Raw genomic sequence first — 5,743 nt, forward strand, 5'->3', positions numbered from 1 at the left:
ATGTAAAATGAAATTTCATGTTTTTTATAATTAAAAACTAGTTGAATCAATAGGAACAGCACCTGGTTTCATAAAAATGGAACCTACAACCATTGTTTAGTAAATTCAAGGTTTTTGTCTTTCATGTTTCTTTGGGAAACAGTTGAAACTGTACCATTGTTTAGTTTATACAAGGAAAACAGAAGAAACAGTAGAAACAGAAGAAACAATGGAAAACAGCAGGAACAACAATCAGTGAAACAACTTCGCGAAGCAGAATCAAAGAAGCGGTAGAAACAGTTCAAAACCAGGAAAACGCGCGCCTCGCGGCCCACAAAGCCCGCCAGTCAGCTGCTCCTGTGCGAAGCCGCACCTAGTTGACGCAGAATGCGTCACATAGGAGTTCCGTAGCCGCGAGCCTGCAGCCGCTCGTGCACCCACGCCCGCACCCACGCGAGCGAAGAGGATAGCGTTTCACTCCCGGTCGATTCACACCCGCAGTCGCGCCGCTCTCCTCACCCCTCTCATCTCTCCTGCGAACAGATCTCGCCGCCCCGTCGCCTCGCGAGTACGTCGCCGGCGCGCATCCTCACCGCGCAGAGGTTGAACCCTCCTCCTCCCATCCCTCTTCCATCTCTCCCCATCCCCCTCGGACCCCTCTCACCTCTCTCTGCCCTTGCGCTGCTGCTCCTCCGATGCGGATGTGAGCCGGCAGTCGAAGCCGAGCTCCCGGCCATGGCCGCCGTGGCCATTGGAGCTGCTCCCCTCGCTCCTGTGTAGAGCTGCGAGCACCACTGCCCCACACGCACACTCATGCCCACAGCCGCCATGCACATGCACATGCTCTGTCCTGAACCTCCTTCCCTCCTATGGATATGTGTGATTGGCATGCATCTATGTGAGTTATTGGGCTAGTAATTTTTGTGATTGTCATGGATCTGTGCGATCTGTTCCCAAGAGTTTGCTAATTTCTGCATATATTTTATTATGTTTTGACAATGCAAATGATGTCAATATTATCAGTGCTCATGGCTTTATTAATTTATAAATCTGTGCTGAATTTATATAGATAGACGACAATGGCAAGACCCGAGATACACTGAAGCTTGTGGCTCTAAAATTGTTGTTGACGGGGGGTCTAGGTTTATAAATCAGTGATGCATTAATATAGATGAATGACATCGGCAAGACCCGAGATACGCTGAAGCTTCAAGGTTTACAATGGATTTTTGGCTATCTAATATGTGAACTCTAGTATGTGTTGGACTGTAAGATGGACCATATGGATTTGTGGCTCCATAATATGTGAACTCTTAAGATGTACTTGGACTGGATACTTGATTTATCTGCACTCTCTATTATCCTGATGCATTTCTCTAGCTAATTTGTACCATAAACTGCTTATGTGTATAAAAATTGTTGATATACTTATAAAAACAACCAAGATGCTGCTGAAATTTTGTTTTTCTTGCTTGAGTCATCTCTGCCATTTTGAAGACATGGTCACCAAATTTTTTAAGACATGTGAAAATATATTCTTACTTCAATCAGCAAAGATGTCTAAGTCGCAGTGCACGTCATCAAAATTATCTTTCAATTATTTTACATACATGTACAAGCACCATAGAGTCAAATTCCACATCATACAACCTACCAAACAACATATGTTGTATCCTGCTTCTCCCATACAACCACAGATGCAAGATACCAAACGAAATCTGAGCTGAGCCTGGCTTATCTCATGCAGTGCACCAAACACACATCTCAACTCATTTTTGCATCAGCTCAACCAGGCCAACCCCAACCAAGCTGCTTCATGCAATGCATGCTAGATGCACCCAGGCAACCAAACATGCCCATATTGTTTTTGGCGCACGCCGTCTGATGTATGTGCATGCATGTGATGCACTCTCTGCCCATGCAGATGGTGAGATCGGAAGATCAGGTGGCCCTCGTATTCCGGATGGCTATGCCATAGGAAAAGACAACACCCCGTTCCCAAAAATGTGCATAGGGAGGAGGCACCGCCCTGAGAACGTCGAGTTCTGTTGTGCAACGTTGCCGGGTCTACCTTGCTGGCCAACGCAGGAAGAGTGCGTCCACATTTGTCCATAGATCTCATCGCTGTGACTAATCAACGCAGCGGGTCAATCTTTGATGTTTCTGTCCATTAGGAAATTTTGAAGAAGGGGAATAAATGATATTTTTCACGGGCAAGAAATAAATACTCATGCATGGATATGTATACAGAGATGTAACGGCTATGCATCTGGGAAATTAATAATTCGTAAACTTATATCTACAATTCCAGCATTACGCCTTTTATTCACACAGGGCATCAAATATGTCGTTGCCACCCGTCTATGGTTGCTCGGTTTGCCCCGTGTGGCGCGCCATGATCGATTGCTGCTGCTCACAGAGTCGTTCGCTTCCACCCTCCCGCGGCCAGTTGCAGTGAAGACTATGCATATTTACATTTATTTGAGCCAATTCTGGTATATATGGTGGCAAGCAATCCTAAAATCAGTATTCACTTTTAAGTGCGTTTCATTCATATCATAACATTCCCAGCACCGTCGTTTGGTCTGAGTGCGTGAGTGTTTGTTGATTTGATGTGCTTTCAGTTACCAGCACTATGAGTTCAGTGGGCGCAGCTGCATGTTGCTGGCCCGTTTACGTTTAGGACCAGAGTTAGTAATATGCAACTAGTTAGACAACAATGGCCTCAAGTTAAACCTTCATCGCCGAAATCTGAATGAAGGTTCATTCCCTTTTACACGACATCAGAATTTGCACGGCACTAAAGCTGCCTATAACTCATCAATGCTTACTGGAGCATAGCACAACACATGACAGACTCAGATGCACCACTCTCAAGTCTGAAGTATTCAAACGATGAGCATTTATATCAGAGGCTAGAATACCAGTTGAACTTCTAAGCTCATGCCATTGGCAAGAACATTCCAACTTTTTTGAAAGCGAATTAAATGAGGATGTTGGATGTTACATCCCCTAGAACCCCTTCATCTGCTTCTGGCTGCGGAGATCTGGTAGAAATATCAGGGAGTAGATAAGTGTGTAGTCCAGGATCATGTACAAAAGGAACATATTTAAGCTAACCAAACATATTTCCAGTTTAACAGAACAGTGACAAGTATGCACATAAAATCATGTAGCTTTTCAAGGAAAGCAGAAGAAGGACAGTATGCAGCTTACATCTGTCAGCAAAGAGCACAACAACATACAAACAAGTAATAATACTGGTTAAGGATAGACCTAGTGCATCGAAGCTCCCACACAAGGTGACGTCTGGGGAGGGATTATAGGAACCCTGCAAAGTGCAATGCAGAGAGGCTGGTTCGAACCCAGGACCTCTTAGCACAAGCGGGGAGGACTTCACCACTGTGCCAGGCCTGCCCTCTAAACAAGCAATACCGATAATGCAAATAAATACGAAATGGTATCAAGAGAGAAGGTATGACTCACAAGCACTCCCACTCAAGGGGTATACCATTTTCCCTTAACAAATTTGCCAACTTATGGACTCTCCCATCATGCTTTGAGCATGTGATCTTCACCATTCGAAGGTCTTTGCAAGTAAACGATTTTCCCTGCAGTTTGATACCAGTTTTTAATGCCTTTCTGGCATTAAAGTTCTTTTGCGGATCAAGAAAGTTGTTGTTCACTACTAGAAAAAAGGCTAGTAGTAGCGCTGGAAAACTGCCTATTAGTAGCGCGGGTACTAGCGCTACTACTATCGCACTACAATTAAATGGTTAGTAGTAGTGAGGTAGTACTCGCGCTACTACTAACAATTTAGTAGTAGCACCCGCGCTACTACTAACCTAACTACTAGTAGCGCTCACTTATTACCAACGCTACTACTAACAATTTAGGAATTAAAAAAGGTTAGATGTAGTACTCATGAATGGTAATACGTCCAGTGCAAACCAAACCAATGTCACCGAATCATCTCAAGATTCCATTTAACATCCGACACACACAACCATTATCAAAAGGTGGGTACATTCCCTGGTGTTCCATCACCAACCTAAACATACCACTCCTCTAGATGTTTCTACCAAGTCTCGGAGTTTAGACGCCGGTGGACCCGAATCCTCCTCCTCCCCCCCCCCCCCCAGATGGTGGCGTCGAGATCCTCCACCTCGGCGACCCCCGGCGTCAAAATCACCTGGACAATCATCCATGTGACGTGGCCACCGGGCTTCACGACGAAGTCCGCCTCCGAGTGGTTGAAGAGAACAACGCCCACCGGAAACGCTAGTCAGCGTCAATCACACCTACGCCCACATCGAGAAAGTGAAAACTTATTAGTACGAAAATTGCATCAGTTCAACCAAATAGTATATTACAATTCACAAGACCCATTAAGTTAAGGTTCCTTCTCATCTAGCAATTTAAAGGGGCTCATGCCGAAAATATATGCTTAATTGCTCACTGGCTATTCAAACTAAATGATCCAGGAACACACATGGTTACCATGGATACCAGTCTAGATTAGTACTGTCTATAAAGTTGCAATTCCTAAAGTTGATCGTCTCTTACTTTTGCTCATGGTTACCATGGATACCAATCTAGATTACCATGGATACCAATCTAGATTATTACTGTCTATAAAGTTGCAATTCCTAAAGTTGATCATGTCTTAGTTTTGCGAGGAAAAGATGTTCCTTTTTAGAAAGCGTACAACAACAAATGTCTTCTTATGATCTTAGCTAAGCGATACAGTTGAAAGATAAACACGCACAATCTTTTTTTTTTGAGAATATAAACACGCACAATCAATATGTGAAAACACCAACTCTTTACATAGAAAGAAGATGGAGCATTCAGATATTCAATCATTATGTGGCACTCACCCTCTTGAGAATGTTGACTCGATCTTAGAATCAATCCATAGCTTGCTCATTCTCATGTTCATCTATCTCATGTGAAGAATAAGCTGGTGCTCGTATTCCACCTTGTTCAGTGCCATCAAAGAGAGATGTTCTGGTGCTTCGGTAGCTATGGAAAGTGCAGAGAATAGTTATATAAGAATGCATATAGATTTGACAAGTGCAAAAACGTCTTATATCTATTCTGTTTAATTTCTACAAATGTACATAAAGAATCGATTACTTTGGTTCTATAAGTACCATCTTCCTTCTTCTGTTCACACAGAAGAAAAGCCTACTGGTCAGCCCAATCATGACCACCTTCAGATTTTTATAAATGCACACACAATCACTAAAAATATATTTAAATTATTCGCAACAGATAAAAGTACCCAGTTCTGATTCATACTGCTAGCCAACAAACTAAATGGTGCTCCAGATTTGTAACTATGTGTGTATGTTGCGGACCCCTTGCTCATCGTATGATTTAAATAGAACCTTAGCAGACCCTGGAGTCATAATGTAGTTGCTTCGGTCACCACATCCACGTGGCCTTAGCAGGCCCTATCTCCTGCAGCCATGTAACACTTGATTCCCAATACACTCGCAAAAAACACTTGATTCCCAGTAGATGCTTCTATCAACTCATCAATGTGATGATATGAGGGCCTTAGAAAGGAACTAATTCTATACATATTACAACATTTGCTAATAAATACATATAAAGTTATATTTCAAGAGATTTATTCTTTCCTTTGGAGTATTTAAGAAAATCCCTTGTAATTCTTATAAGGAAGTCCATAGCAATCAAACGGGGAGGTGCTGACTTGCAATTTAAAAATATATTCACCATGGCTGCTTCAGATGTT

General features: G+C 42.9%; 1 long non-coding RNA gene across 1 annotated transcript; it reads left to right on the top strand.

Annotated features, from left to right (window-relative positions):
- Nucleotides 1-396: 396 nt before the first annotated feature.
- LOC123184798 (uncharacterized) lies at nucleotides 397-1,337 on the top strand. Its single transcript, XR_006493083.1, has 2 exons — nucleotides 397-581; nucleotides 1,049-1,337. It is a non-coding gene; the product is annotated as an uncharacterized lncRNA (long non-coding RNA).
- Nucleotides 1,338-5,743: the final 4,406 nt, after the last annotated feature.

The sequence above is a fragment of the Triticum aestivum genome, chromosome 2A (genome assembly GCF_018294505.1).
Source record: "Triticum aestivum cultivar Chinese Spring chromosome 2A, IWGSC CS RefSeq v2.1, whole genome shotgun sequence".
In the NCBI taxonomy this organism is placed as follows: domain Eukaryota; kingdom Viridiplantae; phylum Streptophyta; class Magnoliopsida; order Poales; family Poaceae; genus Triticum; species Triticum aestivum.